Source organism: Leucopleurus acutus, assembly GCF_964270905.1.
Source record: "Leucopleurus acutus genome assembly, chromosome: 1".
Lineage (NCBI taxonomy): Eukaryota > Metazoa > Chordata > Mammalia > Artiodactyla > Delphinidae > Leucopleurus > Leucopleurus acutus.
This window is the reverse complement of record NC_139142.1, coordinates 63,729,531-63,751,759: the sequence shown is the minus strand read 5'-3', so window position 1 is coordinate 63,751,759 and position 22,229 is coordinate 63,729,531.

Sequence of the window (22,229 nt, the reverse complement as noted above, 5' to 3'; positions counted from 1 at the left end):
CTTTTAATCTACTCCAAGTTTTCTCCCTCCTAAACCATGGAACCAAATCAAATATGTGAACTTCTGGGTGATTTCTAAGCATTACACATTCCCTATTATAAATGAAAGAAACACAGAATTGTAAAGAGATTTCTTTGATGTCCTGGAATATATGGCTATGCTGAAGCAGGCAGTAAGAACTGTCTCTTTTTAGTGCTGGACAAGTCAAAAGAACAGGTTATGCCATTGGGGAAAGCTATTGATACTTGGTAAAATGGCGACATCTAGTGCCCACATCTGCAAGAGAAGGATAGGAAGAAAAGTGTAAATCAATTACAGTGCAAAATGACAACTCCAGAAACTAGCAGGGCCAAGGCAATTTAATAACAATAGGTCCATTGACTCTGGGGACCATAATTCTTAGTCTATTGACTGGGTCACTGGAGCAGCTTAACAACTAATATAGCCTTTTTCCAGAGAGAAACTGAGCCCATGTGCCACAACTACTGAAGCCCGTGCGCCTAGAGCCTGTGCTCCGCAAAAAGAGAAGCCACCGCAATGAAAAGCACGTGCACCGCAGCAAAGAGTAGCCCCTGCTCTCTGCAACTAGAGAAAGCCCATGCACAGCAATGAGGACCCAACACACCCAAAAATAAAAACAAATAAATTTTTTTTAAAAACCCAGCAATCATATTATCACAAAAAAGAGCAATGAGGAGCTCCTGATAGTACAAGGATAAAAATATGTAAGAAATAGAATTAAGGGAATTCCCTGGCGGTCCAGGGGTTGGGACTCTGCGCTTCCACTGCAGGAGCCATGGGTTCAATCCCTGCTCAGGGAACTAAGATCCCGCAGGGTGTGTGACATGGCCAAAAAAAAATTTAAATTAAAAAGAATGGAAAATGCAGTGAGTTCCTTACATTTTATGGGTAGTTTTTGTTGCTGTTTCCTAAAGGAAGCATCACTTGAAGTATAAATGCCTCCAGGAAAGTTTTCTTGAGAATTCTATTCTAACTAGAAAGATGAAACCAAAAAAAATTGAAAGGAGTTTTATATTTCTTCTAACACATGTCCACACACACACACCCTCAATTTTGATGATGTGTAGGCAACTGTAAAATATTCTCAAAGAAAAGAAAACCTTAGGCTGTTACATATTCCAGCCTAAGTTAAAAAAGTAAACTAGTATTCCGTAAGGGAGTTGACTGAGTATCTGAAGGCTTCCCAATGAGTCAATAACATCTTCCAATAGAATCCAGCCACTTCGCTTCTAGGTTTGTCCTAGAATCTCTATACAGAAAACACTCATTATAACGCTGAGGGCCTTCCTCTCATGTTGCAGTGGGGCTGGGGGATAGACAAGTCTAGGACTTGTCTAGCTGTGCCTTTCAAGTGTGAAGTTAAGCTCATGGCTCCCATCAGTAGCACAGAAGGTTTGAAGGTTCCAGAGAAGTCAGCATCTGTGCTTATCTACCCATTCTCTCTTGGGCCGGGAGGGGGTTTCTATAAAAAAAGACAAAAAAAAGCCACAAATTTGCCAAATCCCCACCTACGCTGTGCGGTGCACTCTATTGCCTGGGAATATAGCTTTGCCAACCAGCCCAAAGTAGGGTGCAAATGGCTGATGGGGAAGGACAAAGGGAATACTACCACGTGCAAAGAAACTGAGGTGTGAGAACACGTTTTTTCAGGCAAAAGCAAATCATTCAAAAGAATTGGCACAAAGGGTGTGATCGTGGGGAGAGATGACACTGAAAACGTAGGTGAGGGACAGGTTATGAAAAGTCTTGCATGGGTGCTAAGGAGGTATATACTTTATACTTCAGATGGGTGTTTCTCGGATATAAGTAGTATAAAAGGAAAAAAATTCTCACAGATCCTGTCTTGGTTTCAATTCTCTTTAAATATCATGGCAGAGACTGTTTATAATTCCCTTATATTCATCCTCCTCATCTTCCTTTTAGTTGACAGAACTCCTCAGATTTTACCTCGAGCCTACATTTTCCAGCCTCCCTTGCAACTGAGTATGGTCACATGACCACGTTCTGGCCAGTGAGAAGTAAGTGGAGAGGAAGGTCTACAACTTCTGTGTCCTGTTCTCATAAGGAAGCTGCTTGCCCTTTACTTCCTCTCGACTCCTTCCCACAGGCTGGAAATCCAAAGAAGTGGTGACAAACCAGCTCCAACCATGCGAATGAAAGCAATACTCCTGGACCTCGCTGCTCACACGTGGTCTGTGCGACCAGCATCACCTGGGAGTTTGTGGAAGTGCAGGAGCTCAGCCCGCACCACACCTACTGAAGCTGATTCTGCAGTTAAATAAGATCTCCAGGGAATTCCCTGGCGGTCCAGTGGTTAGGACTCTGTGCTTTCACTGCTGAGGGCCAGGGTTCAATCCCTGGTTGGGGAGCTAAGATCCCTCAAGCCGAGGGGCATAGCCAAAAAAAAAAAAAAGTTTATCTCCAGGTGATTCATAGTCACATTAAATTTTGAGAAGCACCAATCTAGGAGAAGGCAGGGGAGTGAACTAGTAGGAAACTGGGTCTCCAGATAATGCTACAATACTGGACAACTTACTAGCTCAGATGTTTATGAAAGAGTGGACCTTCTACATTTGTTTAAGCCATCTTTTTAACCTCTGTTTGATCCAATATTCAAACTATAGTAAATATGTACAAATGTAAAACACAGTATGAATACCCATCCTTATAGATTTTTTTTTCATTTATTTATTTATTTGGTTGTGCCGGGTCTTAGCTGCGGCAGGCGGGCTTCTTAGTTGTGGCATGTGAACTCTTAATTGCAGCATGCATGTGGGATCCCTGACCAGGGATTGAACCCGGGCCCCCTGCAATGGGAACAGAGTCCCATCCACTGTGCCACCAGGGAAGTCCCATCCTTATAGATTTGTTTTTTTTCATATAAGTGTATTTGTGTATTCCTTTTGCAACCGCACACCTCAGATGGGACTCGAACCCAACTGCACTTCGGATGAAACTCGAACCCACAATCTTCCAACTGAAACAACACAACTCGTCTCAGGACTTAATGAAGCTCAGGTTCTTTATTTCTCGGCACAGAAGGAATTCAGCAAGAGGCAAAGTGATAGGTCAGAAGTAGATTTATCAACATGCTTTGTAAAGAGGTTGCAGGAAAATGGGAGAGGATGGTCATGTCCCAGGTCTCAGGCGAGTTCCTGGGATGGGCCACCCAGCGAGGGTCCTTGGCTTCACACAGGAAAGAATTCAAGAGCGAGCCACTGTAAAGTGAAGCAGAATTACACACTCCATAGGCAGAGTGCAGCCCGTCTCAGAAGGCGAGAGTGGCCCAAGACATGGAGTGGTTAGTTTTTATGGGCTGGGTAATTTCATAGGCTAATGAGTGGGCGGATTACTTCAATTACTTGGTGGGAAGGGGCAGGGTTTCCAGGAATTTGGGGCACTGCCCACTCTTTGGCCTTTTATGGTCGGCCCTGGAACTGTCATGGTGCCTGTGGGTGTGTCATTTAGCATATGCTAATGTATTATAAGGAGCATATAATGAGGCTCAAGGTCTACTGGAAGTCGAATCTTCCACCGTCTTGGGCTTAACTGGTTCTAACCAGTTTTTGTCATATCCTCAACAGCTATGTCATTCTTTTATAGGTTGTGCCCTGAACCCTTCCCTCGTGTCTCACTTTGACTTTATTCAGTACCGGCACCACTACTAAATCACATATACTATAGTGGTTTTATTGAGTAGTTGAGCTGATTATATGCTGGTCCAGAGCCAAAAATTTAAAAAGAAAATTACAAATGAAATAAAAACTATAAAACCAATAAACATCCAAATGAACAACTGTTTTAATATAACGAAATGAATGAAGTTTTTCCGCTGGAACAAAAATCACTCTTCACAATATGGCAATGGTACTGATGCTTGCAGACAAATGCTTCTGAGTTTGGCAGTGTGTTTTGTGACAACTCAATTCACTTACCACTTTTCTCTATTTGAAGTACTGTCAACAATCAACAGCACCAAATGCCATGTCATTTGACTTCACTTGGCCTAAGTGCATTGCTTATATATTAAGTTACCTCTGTTCTTTTCGCACTTACCCAGGTCAATTCAAGAAGCACTACTTAACACCAGTAATCTTATAAATACAATTGCAAACACAATTTATAACCTAAGATTGTCACTCAAACCTAGAGAAATAAAACTTATATTTACACGCAAAAAAAACTGTACCCAAATGTCCACAGCAGCTCTAATTGTAATAGCCCAAAACTGGAAATGACCCAAATATCTTTCAACAGGCAAATGGATAAACAAACTGCAGTACAGTATATCACACAATGGAATACTCCTCAGCAACAAAAAGAAACATATTGATACATAACAACTTGAGTGGATCACAAATGCATTATGCTAAGTGAAAAAACTCTCCAAAGTTTATATACTGTATGATTCCATTTATATAACATCCTTGAAATGACAAAGTTATAAAGAACGGATCAGTAGTTGTAAGGGGTTAGGTTAGGAGGAGAGTATGACTGACTATAAAGGGGTAATGTCAGAGTTTCTTTCTGGCAATGGAATAATTTTGTATCCTGGATGTATCGGTGTTTACACAAATCTACACGTGTGATACTATTTCGTAGAATTATATACCCGAAGGAAAAGAGTGCACATAAAAACTGGTGAAATCTGAATAAAGTCTGTAACTGAGTTAATACCAATGTCAATTTCCTGGCTTGATAATGTACTGTGATTTATGTAAGATGTTATCATTAGGGGAAGTGGAATATAGAGTATATTGAAACTCACTGTACTATTTTTGTCACCTCTCCTAAGCCTAAAAGTACTTCAAAATCAATTTTTTTTATTGTAACCTAATAACAAAGGCCCAGACAGAACATATTTGAGCTTTCGCATTTTAGCATGACTCAGGCGTGACAGGTATCAAAGGAATACCCAGAGAAAGAAGAATTTAGAAAAGGAAAGAGGGACTTCTCTGGTGGTGCAGTGGTTAAAAATCCTCCTGCCAATGCAGTGGACATGGGTTCGAGCCCTGGTCCAGGAAGATCCCACATACCGTGGAGCAACTAAGCCCGCGCGCCACAACTACTGAACCTGCACTCTAGAGCCTGTGAGCCACAACTACTGAGACCGCAAGCCTAGAGCCCGTGCTCCGAAACAAGAGAAGCCACTGCAATGAGAAGCCCACGCACCGCAACGAAGAGTAGCCCCTGCTCGACACAGCTGGAGAAAGCCCGCGTGCAGCAACAAAGACCCAACACAGCCAAAAATGAATACATAAATGAATGAATCTATATTAAAAAAAAAAGAAAAGGAAAGAAAACTTCACCTTCAAAGAGAGCAAGGGAATCAGACTTCAGAAGGACTGGTTCATCAAACAAAAAACATAACAAGGACTTAAAGGAAAAAATACACAATATTACCAAGGTCACAAAGCTCACATCAGTCCCTTCATGATGAGAAAGCAGCGACTTGCTCACATGACTGCTATACTCATAATGCTCCTATCTCCAGGCAACAACACAGCAAGAATTGGAGATAAAACTATTTTTGTTTGCGAGCCCAGGTTTATGGGAAATATTCAATGTTTTATAATTTGGGGGATCAGACCAGTCAGGGTACTCTGTCACTTCCGATTTATCTCAAGGTGCAAAGTTTGCTGTTCCTGTTTTTGTTTTTTACTGTGGTAGGTGAAGAGTTTAGACATATTGGAGGCAGAGCAGGTTTTGCTTTTATGCAGACACCTGTGATCTGCCAAAAGCACCTGCACTTTAACTCCTGGCATCTCAGTGACCAGGAGAGACTGCTTTTCCCCACCACCTGCTGTGACCACACTGGGCTGAGGCTGTGTCTGCTGTTTCCCACAGAACATCAGCACGTGAAAGATGTGAGAGAGATATATATACATAGTACATATATATAATATATATAATGGAATATTACACAGCCACGAAAAAGAATGAAATAATGTCATTTGCAGCAACATGGATGGACCTGGAGATTATCATACTAAGTGAAGTTAAGTCAGACAGAGAAAGACAAATGTCATATGATGTCACTTATATGTGGAATCTAAAAAAAATGATACAAATGAACTTATTTACAAAACAGAAACAGACTCACAGACATAGAAAATAAACTTATGGTTACCAAAAGAGAAAGGTGGGGAGGGATAAATTGGGAATTTGGGATTAACAGACACACACAACTACATATAAAATAAACAACAAGGACCTACCAAATAGCACAGAGAACTACATTGAATATCTTGTAATAACCTATAATAAAAAAGAATACATAGGTAGGTAGGTAGATAGATACATTCAGTGTATAACGGAATCACTTTGCTGTACACCTGAAACACTGTAAGTCAACTCTTCTTCAATAAACTTTTTAAAAATGTAAAAATAAAAAAGTAAAAAAAATATATTAGCACTTGAGAAATCATGAAGAATGCAGTCAGCAAACTATAGGACTTGGTGACTCTTCCAGGTAAAGTCTAGAACAAATTATTTAATGAATAAATTGTGAGAACTTAGAAAGCAGCTAACATCCATATGGTTATGTGATAGGCACTGTACCAAGTGCTTTCCATATGTCATCTCATCTCATCCTCACCACATGCAGTAGGCAGTGCTCTCACTCAGTAATAGAGCTGGGACTTGAACGCAGGGAGCTCTAATTCCAGAGTCCCCATTCTTAACCAGAATACTATGCCCCCTTATACAAAAGGATGCAGTAATTGCTGGGAACCAGCTTGGATTTACTAAGAACAAGCCATACCTAATTTTAAATGGAACTCTAAAGTTCCAAGTTCCTCTTTAAATGGAACTTCTAAACTAACAGACCTGAGAAATAGGATAGACCTGATTTCAGCAAAGAATTGACAAGATTTTTATTATTGAGAATAACTCGTTTGAGATGGGATCTTTTTTTTTTTTTTAATTTGGTTACACTGGGTCTTAGTTGCGGTTCGAGGGCTCCTTTGTTGTGGCATGCAAACTCTTAGTTGTGGCATGCGTGTGGGATCTAGTTCCCTGACCAGGGATCGAACCCGGGCCCTCTGCATTGGAAGTGCAGAGTCTTAACCACTGGACCACCTGGAAAGTTCCTTGAGATGGGATCTTGAAGTGAGGCCACAAGAGACAGGGACAATCACGTGTCAGGATGCGATAGCAGAAACTGAAGCTTTATGTGAAGGGTGGCAGTGCATGGATTTTTTTTTTTTAGACGAAGGGTTTCTATGTATCTTGTTAATTTTTTCCTACACGAGAACCTAACCAATGAAACTCTCCTTCACACCCGGTCCCCAGTTTGTTACACCCCAACTAATCCTGTCCTCTTACAGATGGCCTGGAGTGCCTTGTGAGACTATTCCACCAGGGGGCAGCAGAGAGCAGAAGGCTGCTCCAGACTTAGAGGCTGTCCCCCGGGGCAAGCTCAGTCAAGGGCACCCAGGCTGGGCTCAGAATCTCAGAGTGTGCAAACACAGAGCTTCCAAAACTGCCCCTTCTTAGCCTCACCTGCATACTGCCTAGGTAAATGGCTGGAGAAAGGAGAAAACAGGAAAAAGAAATTTAATACTCGCAAATTTGGGGGGGGGGGCAGGGGCGAGGGCGTCATCTGCTTTAACACAACTTGTTTTTCAGGTCCTGAAAAGCTGCACCCTTTTCAACTTTGCTTCACGTCCACGACTAACGGGGTTTTCAATGTAGATTTCACACAGAGATGTATCGTAAGAGATTTGCCTCAGAAGTCTCCTCCTGTCTCTCAGGCCTGAAAGCTCAGAGATCAGCAAGGAGGCTATGGAGCCTGAAAGTGGGGTTTCCTTCCTGCCCTCCCAAACTCTAAGGACCACTGAAAGATCTGTTATAAGTACAGATTCCTGGGACCCAACCCCTCCCCGAAGCACAATTTTGAGAATCCTGAGATTTAATAACTGTTGACACCTGAGCATTGCGGATGATGGTGTGTGAGTTGAAGGACCCAAGGATTCCAGGTCACTATTACATTGGCGAACAATACAAGGCCCAGAATGAGGGCTCTGACCTACTAGGAGCCCAGGTTTGAATACAATGGATGATCCCACTTTTACAAGAAAACTTCCTAGGACCAGGGAGCAAGGTCTCCCTTCAAACTCTACTATATGGGTACAGACTTCAGTTTGCCAAGACCACAATTTGTCATTGTAACAGGTACCTGGGAAACTTTACTTACATTGGGGTTTAAAAATGGCTGGGGAGTGACCTGCATATAACCTAGCTAACTGCAGTTTTCCTCTTTTTTGTAGATCAGCCTCATGCAACCCTCATGTGGGATCTAGCAAGCGTAACTCCAGAGGCCCTCCCAGTGAAAAGGCACTAACCACCCGCGGCACATTCCTCTTCCCCTCCCCCTCCCAACCAAAATTCCCTTAGTCCAACCCCAAACAGTCCCCTTTGATTAAAAGGTAGTTCTCTAAGGAAAGGTGATGGCCCACAGTTAAAACTACTGCCTCTGGCAATTCAAAGTCTCTAGAAGTTAAAATTAACACCACAAGAGCAATTAACCCAGTTCAGGTGACCCACGGGAATTTGGCTCTTTTTCAGTTACCTGAGGTGACTCAGTCCCTGTATAGGGAAAAAAAAAAATCCATGAACTAAAATCCATAATCTCCAACATTCCCAATTTTCTGATATCAATTAAGACTCTCTATCAGTCCATATCTTGATTAGAAGGAAAACAGGTATGAAGGCCAAACTAAAGAAGTCTTTCTGCTTTAATCTTTCCATGGATTTAATTTTAGACAATGCCCAGAAGTCCTTGGATGTGTCTATTCCAATGTCTTAGAGAGACTAGGATACTAAGAAGTCCTCCTCTGCCAATCTGACCAACAGTCCAGAAGGATTCTCTGGTGCATGTTCCCAACAACCTCCCCTCATCATGGACACCAAGGGGAAGTTGTACAACATTATTCAAATCTAGTCTTTAAAACAAAAGTGGCCGTAGTCCTCTGGGCTCGCATCAACAGACACAGCCCAAAGCCCCCAACACTAAAAGTGTGAGGGCTTCCAGGGCCATCACATGTGGGAACTCATGACTCCTCCCAGCTCAAGGCTCCACAGAGTTTCTGATGCATGGAAAGCATCAGGGTGGGGGGAGCCTCTAGAGCCTTTTGTGGCCTTCAGGCATGTAAGAGCTGTGCTGGGGAGGCTTGAGACGCTTCAAAACAAACCATTTAAGACCCTAAAGTCCCCTCACTAAGAATCTTTTCTGGTATAATTCTTGCCAACTAAATTTCCCACTCATCCTGTCTCTTTGTCCAGTTAGTTCCCAAATGAATCATTTATATCGGCCCATCTGGGGGGAATATCCTGGTGACACTCTCACTGAATGGCCACTGGGCGCCCTCAGATATTTTCTTGGTTCTCGCTCCAATCCTGCAGGCTAAGCCTTGGCTGTACAGTCTTCCCGTAACAGGAACCAAGACATCCTCAGCGTCCAGCTGACTGCTTGGTGAGCCTTCCCTTCCCTGCCTCAGATGGACTAGAGTAGGAAGCCCATGAATCTTCCCATTAAGGATCAGCCTACTGCACCTCATCTCAGCTCGGATTGATTAGGTCTGCCTAATTGGTGATGCTAATAAATCAGGAAGTGTAGAATCACAGAACCTTTTAGACCCAAAAGGAATTAGCTGCATTTTTTTCCTGACCCTGAGAGTAGTTTGGAATCTGCTCTTCAATGCTTTAGAAATCCTGGAATGTGGAAGAATGAGGACATAAATGCAAGTGTCCTGACCACCAACCCAGGTTCCCGTATCACCTATAGATTACTACAGATCTAGTTTGGGGAAAATGATTTACCCAGGTCCAGGATTTCTGGCCTTTTCCTCATCCTGCTTTCTGATAGATAATTGTGATAAAGAAAACATAATTTTAGCATAATTCTTCAGCTAACAAAAGTGGAACCACTTCTAAGCTACTTGTGGGTATTTCATTCATTCATTCCTTCTTTCTTTCTTTCTTTCCCTGGTTCAAAACTATCTATATGCCAGGCTCTCTCCCAGGCTCTGAAAAAACACTAGAGAGTGGGCAGGCCTCTGCCCAAAACTTCACGTCCTAGTGGAGGAATGTGGACAAATAAATGTGCAATAATAATAGAACAAGATAACCTGGTGATGAAGGAAATCCAAAGAGCACAGAGTAAGGTGTTCTTACTCAGGTCAGTGGGTCAAGGGCGAAGAGGAATCAACTGGGGAAAGAAGTATTCTGGAAATGGGGAAGGACATGTGAAAGAGAACCAGGGAAAAGGACGCGGTTCAGTGGGGACCGGGATGTGGTCCCAAGGAGCTGGAACAAGCGACAGATGAGAGGCTAGAGAAACAGACAGGGGTTTGGATGGTGCCTCGAGAAGGAGATAGGACTTAATCCTAAAGGCAACTGAAGCTATCAAAGGGCTTGAAACACCCGCTCATTCGTTCTAGGGGCCTGACAGACAAAACACAGTTCCGAGTGTGACGGGCACTATCAAGAAAGCAACACAGAGGACAGAGAAACGGGTGCCTGGGGAGCGGCTGCCACGGGACAATGGCACGATCCATGGCATCTCCACTTCAGAAATCCAGCTGCTGTGGAAAACCTACTGGAGGAAAAGCAATCAAGAGTCTACTGCTTAATTCAGAGAGAAAAACCGATATTGAAAAGATCACTTCCCAAAGGATTGTGCTCCGGGTATAAGCTGCATGAACAAAAGTAGGGAAATCATGATCCCAATTCATTTTTCAACAAAATCTAATCATCTTAAATAACAGAAATTGTGGGAAGAGCACTGTGCGTGAATTTCATGTGTATCTTTAACAAGGGGGTTGGTATTTTTTATTATTTTAAAAATCAACTTACCTTTGCTTATCTACCTTATTGAAGCTGATTTTTTTTTTTTTTCTTTTTTTTGGCCGTGCCATGTGGCTTGCAGGATCTTAGTTCCCTGACCAGGGATCAAACCCAGGGCCCTGGCAGTGAAACTGATATTTAGACTGACTTGACGTTGATTCTTTATCCCCTTTCCTTGTAAGGCAGACAATACGATTAGGGTTAAACAAAAGTCTTATTCCTACAAGCAACCTTCTGAGAATTAAAACAATGTAAACTTCTTTTCTGGAGCATCTTCTCTCCTGCCTATCAACAGATTGTATGCACTGAAACCAGCACTGACTTTTCTACATCGGGCGGGCAACCTCACCTCGATGCCCATCCCACCTCCTGCTTTGATAACTGCTGCCGAGAAAAAGAAAATCCTGTCAAAGTAGTGACATCGCAGATACAAGGGCAAAAACAGCATTAACCCCTTTATTGAGATCTGAGGGCAATTAAATTGTTTCTCTTGTTGACAGCGAGGAAGACCAAAACTAGCAAAATCGGTTCATCTTGCATGCCAACGCTGACTGCTGCGTGGTGGCTGCCTGAAGCATCGTGCTGGGAAAGGGTTGAGGGTTGCGAGTGTGGCGAGACAACTCACGTGCTCTGGTAATGACTGCTGTGAACATGGAGGGTACCTCTGACACAGAAGATAAGAATTTGCCCTCCAGGAGGTAAGTCCTACTTCCAGTCTACCCTGAGGCAAGTACATCTGGCAGAATTAATTAGAATCATTCCGCAAGGATGGGCAGAAACGGGGAAGGACATGTGAAAGAGAACCAGGGCAAAGGACACGGTTCAGTGGGGACTGGAATGTGGTCCCAAGGGGTCTAGAACAAGCACCAGATGAGGGGCTAGAGAAACAGACAGGGAAGAAAACAGAGCAGGGCAGAAAAGGAATGATTCTCGTGGCAAGGACTCTTTTCCCGAAGCTCTTTGCTAAGTCTGCATAACTGATCTTATGTTTTTAAGTAGATGGGGTTATTAAATCCCAGCGAGGGAGAACCCTGCTGTCTTATAGCTAAAACATGGAAAAATCTTGCAGAAGTTACAATTCGATAGATTGGAGCTGTACACTTAAGGTTTGTGTACTTTTGCGCATATATAACTCACTTTTTAAAACTTAAATTAAAAGTAATCCACGCGGGGCTTCCCTGGTGGTGCAGTGGTTGAGAGTCCGCCTGCCGATGCAGGGGACACGGGTTCGTGCCCCGGTCTGGGAAGATCCCACGTGCCGCGGAGCGGCTGGGCCCGTGGGCCATGGCCGCTGAGCCTGCGCGTCCGGAGCCTGTGCTCCGCAACGGGAGAGGCCACAACAGTGAGAGGCCCGCATACCGCAAAAAAAATAATCATCATCATCCTCCACGCAACACTGCTGATCAGCCTGTGATGGAGTCACCACAGCTCCCATGGCTTTGGTGGTGGTGGCACTCACGCCTCTGTCTCCAATGTCCCGTCCAGTACCTGGTACGAGTAAGCAACCAATAAATGCGTTGAATAAACAAATAAATGCTCTACAGGGGAATTCTTTTAATGGTTAAAATAACCAATGACACCTGCTTTTGCATTTTATTCCGGTCCAAATTCTTTCTTCTGGACAACAAGGTACAAAGTCTTAAGGGTCTCAAAATAGTCCAAAAGCCTTGAGCATGTCCAATGTTTCATTTCTGAGAAAAACTGTTACCTTCCCCATAGCCATCTAAGTCACACAGTGCACATGTTTGCTCATTTGTCTGACTGGGCCTCCCAGCATCCATCTCCCCAGCGCTGTTTTCCCAGTTTTCCCCCCAGAGAGCCCACCCACTCTCAGACCCCAGCTGCCCAGGTGAAGTTCACTCCACTGCCCGGCCCCACAGTGACTGCGTGGCCCACCTCAAGCCAATTAGCCTAGCACGCTCTCTTGGCCACAGTAATTTCCTCAGAGGAGGAAATCATCTGCTAGGCTCATGGGAATGAGAAGCATTCTCTTATCCTCCTCAAGACTGTGCCAAAAAGATGGGAAGCTGACGATTCCAGGGACCATTACACAGAGCCTTAGGCGGGGCCAGAGAGTGGGAGCAGAGCCAAGGGGGGCATCCTGCGAGCATCACCTGAGTCCTGACTCGAGTCTCACCTGAAGCTGCTTTACCTGTGGCCTTCTCAGTGACAAGAGCCAATGAATTCTTCTGCTTCGTGTTTCTTTTGTTTAAGCTACTTTGTTTGGGGTTTGGGGTCACTCACAATAAGAAGATTCCTAACCTGTGTGTCTTCCACCAAGCAAATGTGAATGAGGACGTAAGTCTGACTTCTCCATCTTCAACAAAGCATTGGTAGGCAGCATCTAAGGCACACAGGGATGCTTTACTCCAAAACTTGAATGATCAACATCCTGACAAACCTGGGAGAGTTCAACTGTGACATTATCTAGAGGTTCCCTTAGTTATCTGACATGTGAAACGCACCATTCTCAGAGTGTCTGAAGTGAACTACATCAAAGGTGTCACAAATGCAGGGTAAAATGGTTGAAAACAGTGATCTAAAGGGCATATTTATTATCCTGCTCTCCAGGTTAGATCAGATGCTCAGAAAGCACTAACCTGACCTCAATCATGTGTTCTCCTTAAAGGAACTGACTGATTAAATCTCCATATTGGGTTAAGACTTCACATAATGGCCTTGGCTTTTGTAGAGAAAAGAGGAAAAGGAGGGTCAATCCACAAAGGAAATTGTGACAGAAGGTGAAAAATGGTCCATGAGAACAGAGTAAATAATCCTAAAGAAGGAAAGAAGTTTCAGGATTCAGGTATAAGAAGCCAGGTACCACCCCTACATTATCCATAGAAAAAGGAAAGACATAATAAGACTGTTACAATGTCTCTCCTGTTATTTTTCTTGTCTGCCTTGAGCTGAAGAAGTGGGGCTGATTTCACGGAACCTCAGGGCTGTGGGCCTTCAGGACTTGCATTTAACTCCCAGGTTGCTTGGTGGTCATATCCACCTGTTGCTACAAACAGACTCCCCTGAACAACGGGCGTGCACATGTGGGGGCATCCTCTTCCCAGGTGACACTACCAGGCTGCTGATTCTTCCATCTGACAGGGCTATGAAGTGCTTAAAGACATAGGGCATGTGTTTCTGGGCCACAGCCGACTGCAGGAAGAGACCCTACAAGGCTGGAACCCAAGCCTCAAGGCAGAATTAGAAGCAACTGAGGGACTTCCCTGGTGGTCCAACGGTTAAGACTCCGTGCTCCCAGTGCAGGGGGCAGAGTTCAATCCCTGGTCAGGGAACTAAGATCACCGTGCTGCTTGGCCAAAATAAATTTAAAAATAAAAGAATCCCCACCAAAAATAAACTCACAATTTAAAAACGAATAATAATAAAACATACGAGAGTTAGTAGATACAACAGAGGGAAGAGAACCTGAAACAAGAAATATATTCTTATGGGACTTCCCTGGTGATCCAGTGGCTAAGACTTTGCACTTCCAATGCAAGGGGCCTGGGTTCGATCCCTGGTCAAGGAACTAGATCCACATGCCACAACTAAGAGTTTGCATGCCCCAATTAAAAGATCCTGCATGCCACTGCTAAGGCCCGGCGCAGGTCTCATTCATTCATTCATTCATTCACTTATGGCTGTGTTGAGTCTTCAGTGCTGCGAGTGGGCTTTCTCTAGTTGCGGCGAACGGGGACTACTCTTCGTTGCAGTGCACGGGCTTCTCATTGTGGTGGCTTCTCTTGTTGCGGAACACAGGCTCTAGGTGTGCAGGCTTCAGTAGTTGTGGCACACAGGCTTCAGTAGTTGTGGTACATGGGCTCAGTAGTTGTGGCTTGCAGGCTCTGGAGCACAGGCTCAGTAGTTGTGGCGCACGGGCTTAGTTGCTCCGCAGCATGTGGGATCTTCCCGAACCAGGGATCAAACCTGCATCCCCTGCGTTGGCAGGCGGATTCCCAACCACTGCACCACCAGGGAAGTCCTTATTTATTTATTAAATAAATATTTTTAAAAATAAAATAAAAGCTAGAGAAGAAATATATTCTTAAATATTAAATAAATAAAAGGAGAATAAATACCAAGATGAAGAAGCGGAAGCTTGGAGGGATTCTGTAACAAAGGCAGCTGTGCACAGCTACGCAGTGCAGAGCCAGGATTTGGAGCCCGACTGTGGACCTCAGGGCCATGCCCCTACTCTCTATGCCACCATCAAACCCTAACTATTGATAAGTAGAGCACACAAACCAACCCCTGCAGGACTGCGGGAGCATTCCTCTGGACTGATTATCGATGTTTCCCCTTGACCATGTCTGTAGGAGGGTGGTGGGTTCAGTTACTTACTGAGAATCTTTTTTTTTTTTTTTTAATAAATTTATTTATTTATCTTTGGCTGCGTTGGGTCTTCGTTGCTGTGCGCAGGCTTTCTCTAGTTGCGGCGAGCGGGGACTACTCTTTGTTGTGGTGCACAGTCTTCTGATTGCAATGGCTTCTCTTGTTGTGGATCACAGGCTCTAGGCGTGCGGGCTTCAGTAGTTGTAGCACGTGGGCTCAGTAGTTGCGGCTTGCGGGCTCTAGAGCACAGGCTCAGTAGTTGTGGTGCACGGGCTTAGTTGCTCCATGGCATGTGGGATCTTCCCGGACTGGGGCTCAAACCCATGTCCCCTGCATTGGCAGGCGAATTTTTAACCACTGTGCCACCAGGGAAGCCCCAGGAGAATCTTGATCATGGATGTTTACAGACAAGCAGGGTGTGCACAAAAGCGGTGCCACCTTTTTCCTTCCCGTCGCCTGGAAACCTGGGGTCTCTTCCCTCTCCCATCTCTCTTTTTTTCCTTCACTCACCCCTTGGTCTTTTCCCACTTGGTCTGTGCACCCCACATGGGCCAACTCCCTCCTGGAGGGACAGTTGCTACGATCTTACTGGGCCTCACTGGAGGAGCCTTTTCATCTCCGAATGGAGCGACCTTGGAAAATCAACTTTTCTGTTGTTTACACTATCTCACAGGCTAACTTCAATGCATTATCATGTTCCTGAATATTCTGTGTTTTCCTCTAGGTTACCAAAACTCTCCTCCTCCCGGGGAGGGCTAAGATGAAAGAGGAAATCCTATACTGCCTCTTACAACAAGCGGCTTGACCTTTACTCTTTGAGCAATGAGAACAATCAGCTCCTTCTGCTGCCGAGGGGAAGCCCTTCCCAAACATGAGCCTGCTGTGCACACAGCCCGGCCCACCTGAGAGCCACCAGGTGAGCCACCGACAGGATCGCGAGGGTCAGAGAGGGCCTCTTCCTCTCTCACCAGAGCAGGGGGTGTTAGGCTGCTCCTGGCCCGGGGAAACACTCTGGTTCCAAATCGATCAAAGGTCACACGTGCCAGGCGCAGGCAGCCACAGTCGCCGAGTTCCCAGTGGGAGGGGAGGCAGGTTCTCCCCCACCATTTCCTGCACCCGCTCCCTCGGCAGCAGCGTTTATTGTCCTGCTACGCGTCTCTTCTGCCTGCATGATAACCAACTGCTTCTCACCCTGGGCCACACAGCAGAGACCCCCAACCATTCTGTCTGAGGTTTTGAGACCACCAGCGTTCTCCATAGAAACTGAACCCATAGGGTGTGTGTGTGTATGTATGTGTGTGTGTGTAGAGAATGGGGGTGTGAGAAGAGGGGGAGAAAGAGGCAGGAGTGGGGGGATGGGATTTAAGGAATTAGTTCACAGGATTATAGGGGCCGACGAATCCAAAATCTAGGGGACAAGCTGGCAAGTCCAGCAGGAGGTTAATGTCTTGGGTCTCAAAGCAGTCTGGAGGCCGAGCTCCTTCCTCTCCAAGGACCTGAGTCTCTCCCCTTAAGGCCTTCAACGGACTGGATGAGGCCCACCGCATCATGAACTGTAGGCTGCTTTACTCAAAATCTACTGATTTAAATGTTAATCAGAGTTTTCAAAAATGGCTTCATAGCAGCATCTAGACTGGTAATATGACCAAACAACTGGGCACCAGAGCCCAGCCCAGCTGACACAAAATTAACTCTCACAACCTGGGTGTAGGAAGCTGGAGACCCTGGAACCTGTATGTGAGAGAAGGGAGTGCACCCCAACATGTGCACTCCTCCCCAGTGGAAACCCTGAAAACCCTCAAAAAGGTATTTAGAGAAGGGGGGGAGGGGAAAACAGTGGGAACTCAACAGGTGTAATTGTCTAGAAGGGCTGAGCCTGCACAGTCAATATTCTGAGCACAACACCCACCTTCTGAAGCCACTGGATAAATTCTTCATCCTCATTATTTAAGCCATTCGATTTAGCATCATATAAATTGCTCGCAAGAGACAAAAAATAACTCCAAAGAAATCTAAAGCTTCACACATACATTACTGCAACTCATATAATATCACTGTCAATAGTAATAGCAGTATTGCAATTTTGCAACGTTTTATGTAAGTGTAAAACAAAGCTAATAAACAAAACATTGATGTTATTAGGAACCAAGATTTTCAACGTAAGAGAAACGAGATGCACATATAAAATAAAACAGACTTAAGGAAAAAATCCTGCAATGTTGAACTGGAATGAGCAGTTCAAACACATGATTATTTTCTTTAGTGAATTTCCTAGCTTGGTCCACTAAAGGGAACTAAAAGCAATGACTTTCCAGTATCAATGAGAACCACTAGCACGCAGACCTTGGGTTTTTTGTTCGTTTGTTTGTTTTGCGGTATGCAGGCCTCTCACTGTTGGGGCCCCTCCCGTTGTGGAGCACAGGCTCCGGACACACAGGCTCAGCGGCCACGGCTCATGGGCCTAGCCGCTCCACGGCATGTGGGATCCTCCCAGACCGGGGCACGAACCCACGTCCCCTGCATTAGCAGGCAGACTTTCAACCACTGCGCCACCAGGGAAGCCCCAGACCTTGGTTTTTAAATACTATTCCCTATTCAAAAGCACCAGGGCTCCTCAGAGAAATGGCAGATTCCAGGGCTCGGGCAGAGCACAGGCAAGATGAGCCCAGGAAATCTTCTGCCAGAAAGTAAAAGTACACAAAGACCAATGGGCTTATATCCAAAGAAAAAACTGTTTGGCAGTATTGAATAAAGCTGACATACCCTATGAACAAGTGATTCCACTGTTAGGTATCCCCTCCAAAAACAAAAAACAAACGAACAAAAACTCAACAATGTGTTCAACCAAAGACAAGTATCAGAATGCTCATAGCAGCACTGTTTTAATAGTCAGAACCTGGAATCAACCTAAATGCCCACCTACATTAGAATTGATAAATAAATTGCAGGAGGGATGAAAAAGAGCTACAACTTCAAACATCATAGATGAATCTCATGAACACAATGATGAACAAAGAAGCCAGACACAAGAGTACATGTTCTATGATCCCATTCATACAAAGTTCCCAAACAGGCAAACTGATCAACAAGTTTAGACGTCAGGCTCTTGGTGGGGGCCAAGATAGGAAGAGGGTGTGACGGGGGCTGGTGGGGTGCTGGCATTGTTCTGTTTCTCGATCTGGGAACTGGTTACACAGGTGTTTGCTCTGGGAAAATTCTGAACTACAGATTTGATTTTTTTGTGTATTTCTCTATATGTTATAATTTTCAATTAAAAATTTTACTTTAAGAAAAAGCCAGCTTGGTACTTCCCTGGTGGTCCAGTGGTTAAGACCCCGCACTCCCAATGCAGGAGGCGTGGGTTTGATCCCTGGTCGGGGAACTAAGATCCCACGTGCCCCCCACCCCCCCAAAAAAGCCAGCTTGAAGGGGCACCCACTGGCCAAATTTAGCATAATTTGAATATCAAAAAGGATAATGGTTGTAACTGGTTACTAAATGAAAATACATGAGTCCAGGGGGTGCAGAGAGGATAAACAGGACAGCCCTTCTTTACAAAAGAAAGTCAAATAAACGTGGAAGGAATGACAAGAATAGAAGATCACTGTTTATAAGCGCCCCCCCAGCCCCGATAAAATACTTGATCGAGGTAACAATCACCAGTGGAAGCTAAAACCACTGGATGAAAACTTGTTAGCAGCACCAAGTTATCATCCCAGAGACCACTTACCTTTGCGAATGGGAGCAATTGTACCTTGGCGATGAAGAGCTGATGAAGAGGTCTGGTGTGACCACCTTAATCCAGTGATTGAACTTGGCATCACAAATAATGGATCAGTGGGACATTGTGTGCCTCCTGATAGGATGCAAGTTAAATAAAAAAATAACCTAAGGAAGTGGGTCTTTCTGACTGCATTAAAATCACCTGAGATTTTTAAATTCCCAAAGCCTAGGCCGTGCTTCCAGACCAATATATCAGAACGTCTAGGCTGGGCCCCAAGCATCCGTATTTTTTAAAGCTTCCAAGATGACTGCAATGTGCAGCAAAGTATTCTAGACAAAAGTGTGTAGCCTGAATCTAACTTCTAATTTATAGGATCTGCAGGATGGAGCGGCGGTTCTTAGTGCTGACTGCTTACCAGAATCACCTAGAGAATTTTGAAACTAGGGCCACCTGAGGTTGAACTCCAGCGATTCTGATTTAATTGGTTCAGGGTGGAACTCAGGCATCGTATTCTCTTTTCTAGGCATTAAATTTGATTTAAATAACCCCCAGTGAGAAGAGTGGGCCAATGAATCCCGCTTCCTTGTAATGCCAATTAATCAAGACAGGTGGTTCTGATGTGCAGCCAGGGCTGAGGACTAACAGGACAGAGGAACAACTGAACATCATAAGGGAACAGACGAATCTAGAATGTGGGACATTCGTATGACCACTAGCCTGGATTCTTCAGGTCGATGTCATGGGAGAGAAAAAAAAAAAAAGGAGAGAGGAACTATTCTAAGTTAAAATAAGTAACAACCACACACACACAAAACGTAATTGTGCATTTGTTTGATTTTTTTTAAAAAACCAGCTATAAAGATGGGGGGATTTAAATATTAAGTTGATTTTAGGTGGTTTTCTTAGTAGGGATAATGACATGGTGGGTCTGTAGACAAATATCTGTATTCTTCAGTGATGTATGCTGAATATTGAGAAGTGATGTGTCATAATGTGTATGTAACTTGAGAATTCATTGTACTAATGTTGGGCTGCACCCCACAGTCCTGTAAGCCCTGTTATTGCCTTGCCGAAGAGAAAGCCCAGAGACGGGGACAGAGACATCAATGGCTTGTTAGATAGTGAATCTTACAAATCAGAAGCAAAAGGTCCTGGAGCAACACCCCACCGTGTGCAGGAGAAAGGACACAGCACTAATGTTCTCTGCTCGAGGACCAAGGAGGCTACCATTTATAGCGGGAATTGACATAATTGACATCAGGTTAGTTCATTAGTTACCAGGGAAACCAGCAGCTGGGACAGGGAGCAAGCGCGTCGGTAGTTAATGAGTAAGCCCTACGATTAAGAGGATTGGATAGCCATGTGAGTACAGTGTAGGTGAAGCAGAGACCGGCCCAGCAGCAGATGTACAGAGAGCAAGAGAACAGCCATCTTGAGTGGCCTGACCATACAACTAATCTTTCAGTTTTCCTGTACGTTTGAAATAGTTTCTAAGAAAAAGATGAGGAAATGGGAAATTTGTTGTTGTTGGCCATGCTGCAGGGCACATGGGATCTTAGTTCCCAGACCAGGGATGGAACCCGGGCCCCCTGCAGTGGAAGCGTGGAGTCCTAACCACTGGACCACCGGCGAACTCCCAGTTTTTTAATAGAGATAAAAACCTACTCAGTGGTCCATGTAACTTCCATCTGTATTAGTTTTCTCTTGAGAATCTTCCCGGAAAACCCACTCACAGCTCAACCTTACGAAACCAACCTCACGCCACACCTAACAATTAAAGCTGTATTTCTCAACCTCTGGCCACTGCATTTCTCCCACTAAATAGGAGTTATCTGGGAAAGAGCTGTTATTCAAATGAGCTTGAGAAGTCCTGGGTTATGCAAGATTTTCTTGTTACCAGACGCCTTTTAATCTTAATATATTTAACATACACTGTCCCATTGGGGTCAGGGAAGGACACCTGCATAGTAAAGCAACATTCCTTAACCTTATTTTGTTTCCAGCCCTTTTTGGACACCAGACACCTTTTATCCCAAAAGATCTTGTAGATGAAGTTTCTGCAAGCATTTGGGAAAATGCTAGCATAAGACATCTTCTCCCTCATTTTATAACTCCTCCATCTTTGATTAAACAAAGAGCCCCCGGATTTCCAAATGGACCCTAATGGCACATGTGCAGGCAGATGAAGACCCACCTCCCAACCAGTGAAATTTCCTATTCACCAAAATACAAAATGCAGTTTTTTTTTCAGGAACCTATTTTTTCAAGTATGCATGCACGGTTTTATGTGATTTCTATGCAAGCTTTACTTCAAGTGCATTAAAGATATCTGGTTTGAATTATGAGTTCCTCCGTCCTACACTGTTGGTGGGAATGTAAGTTGGTGCAGCCACTATGGAAAACAGTATGGAGGAGCCTCAGAAAACTTAAAATAGAGCTACCATATGATCCAGTAATCCCACTCTTGGGTATACATCTGGACAAACCTGTAATTCAAAAAGATACATGCAGGAGTTCCCTGGTGGTCCGGTGGTTAGAACTAGAACTATGTGCTCTCACTGCCCAAGGCCCGGGTTCAATCCCTGTCAGGGAATGAAGATCCCACAAGCCACATGGCATGGCAAAAAAAAAAAAAAAAATACATGCACCCCTATGTTCATAGCAGCACTGTTCACAATAGCCAAGACATGAAAACAACCTAAATGTCCACTGACAGATGAATGGATTAAGAAGATATGGTATATATATACAATGGAATACAACTCAGCCATGAAAAAGAACAAAATAATGCCATTTGCAGCAACATGGATGCAACTAGAGATTATCATATGAAGTGAAGTAAGTCAGAAAGAGAAAGACAAACACCACTTATACGTGGAATCTAAAATATGGCACAAATGAACCTCTCTACAAAACAGAAACAGACTCACAGACATAGAAAACAGACTTGTGGTTGCCAAGGGGGAGAGGGATTGGGTAGGGATGGATTGGGAGTTTAGGGTTAGTAGATGCAAACTATTACATTTAGAATGGATGAATATCAAGGTCCTACTGTATAGCACAGGGGACTATATTCATCCCCTGGGATAAACCATAATGGAAAAGAATATTAAAAAAGAACATATATATGTGTATAACTGAATCACTTTGCTATACAGCAGAAATTAGCACAAACTTGTAAATCAACCACACTTTAATAAAAAAAATTTTTAATAAATAAACTATGAGTTCCTAAAAGACCACCCCATGTGTCTCCTTCCTTTCAGCATCCAAGATGGTACCACCCACCACAGACAGAATACCT